Consider the following 1,968-nt stretch of genomic DNA (forward strand, 5'->3'; position numbering starts at 1 on the left):
TTCTGTTTGGCCTCTGAGCTTGGAATGTGAGTTCTGATGCAAGGGTAGACATGTCACCTTGAATCTGATGAGGGAGAAGGAAACAGGCCCAACCCTTATATTTTCAGAGCGTAGGATAAAGGTATAAATGGAGATCCACATACCACGTCTAAATATTTAAAAACTTGGGATAAGTGTGCATGGTGACAGGTGATTATTAGAATTATTGGGGTGATCTTACCATAAGGTATAAAAAAGTCAAATCACTATATTGTACACCTGAACCTTATATAATTAATATAATAGTGTATACCAACTAAAATAAAAAAATTCAAAATAAATAGTGGAAGTGCCTAAAACACTAAATAAATACATATTTAAAAACTCTAGTCCTGGCCGGTGTGGCTCAGTTGGCTGTAGTGTCGTCTCATAAATCAAAAAGTTGCAGGTTCAGTTCCTGGTCAGGGCACATGCCTAGGTTGCAGGTTTGGTCCTGTGTATGAGGGGCAGCCAATCGATGTTTCTCTCCCTCCCCCTCTTTCTACAATCAATAAGCATGTCCTTGGGTAAGGATAAAAAAAAATCTCTAAATCAGGACAATAAACTATTTTTTTTTTTCACTCATTCCATCTATTGAGCATTAAGCACCAAAGAAGGCTTTTACCAGTTTTGGATGACTTTGTCACAGACTAGCTGGCCATAGGCTCATTGGCTTCTGGGGGCAAGAGGGCCAAGTAGACAGGGGTCTCCTCCGCAATCCTGGACCCGTAATCCCCAGCCATGTCAGTCTTCACCCACCCAGGACAGCACGCGTTCAGCAGAATCCTGTCGGCTTTTCTCTTCTCATCCAGGTGCCAGGCCAGGATTCTTGATAAAACAGTTATCCCCAACTTGGACACCCCATAAGCCGATCTGGGCCAGCCTTCCCTCTTGTGCACTTATTTCTGGCATCCTCTACAAACTTCTTCATGAGGTCCACCAAGTTCCTCCTCTGTGAGTGTCTCAGAGTGAAACTTCTGTAGATCTTCCCTGCAGTTTTCCAGAGCTCTGGAACGCTGTAGACTCCTGATACTCACCACTCTGCCGTGAGGTTTTATTATCTGCAGTAATTCAGTGCAGACATTTCTTGTAGCAAAAATGTTTGTCTTCAGCGTTTTCTCAGCTTGAACGTCAAAGGGTGTTGGATCATCAACTTTGAAAAGGAGAAGAAAACAAAGGAAAAAAATCAGCCATTTCCCTCTGGAATTCATATGACAAAGTGGATCTTATCTCTCATTAAAGGGAAGGACAATAAACTATTATATATAAACCATATTCTATCTGTATACTTTTCAGAAATATTTTGTAATGACAAAATTAAAACTATGTGTAGATCTACTTTTTATATGACTGAAAGCCTATCAAAATCACTGAATTTAATTATGTAGTACATAACTGTTTATAGACTGGAAATATTTAGATGACAAAGAAAATATGTACATGATTAGTAAATTATATACTTATTCCATATAAGAAAGTTTTTTCATGCTGTCCTCACATGGTGGAGGGGGCAAAGGAGCTCTCTAGGGCTTCTTTTTATTTTTTTCCTAAGTATTTTATTTATTTATTTTTAGAGAGAGGGGAAGGGAGGGAGAAAGAAAGGGAGAGAAACATCAATGTGCGGTTGCCTCTTGCACACCCCCTACTGGGAACCTGACCCACAACCCAGGCATGCGCCCTAGACTGGAAATCAAACCGGCAACCTTTTGGTTTGCAGGCCATACCCAGTCCACTGAGCCACACCAGGCAGGGCTTCAGGGTCCTGTTTATAAGGGTTAATCCCTCATAACCTAACCACCTCTTAAATGCTCCACCTCTTGATACCATCACTTTGAGGATTAAGTTTCAACATACAAATTTTGGTGGTCCTAAACATTCAGTCAGTTGTGATTATATAAGAAAAATGAACTTCTGTCTTCTTAAAGCCACTGAATAATTATTTGCTCTCTG

At 40.3% G+C, this 1,968-nt stretch overlaps 1 pseudogene; it reads right to left on the reverse strand.

The window, feature by feature from the left end:
* Positions 1–639: 639 nt before the first annotated feature.
* Positions 640–1,229, reverse strand: LOC129069451 (carbonyl reductase [NADPH] 3-like; annotated as a pseudogene).
* Between the last annotated feature and the right edge of the window lie 739 nt (positions 1,230–1,968).

Source organism: Pteronotus mesoamericanus, unplaced genomic scaffold (assembly GCF_021234165.1).
Source record: "Pteronotus mesoamericanus isolate MK-2021 breed Mesoamerican mustached bat unplaced genomic scaffold, CSHL_Meso_final contig_221, whole genome shotgun sequence".
NCBI classification, from domain to species: domain Eukaryota; kingdom Metazoa; phylum Chordata; class Mammalia; order Chiroptera; family Mormoopidae; genus Pteronotus; species Pteronotus mesoamericanus.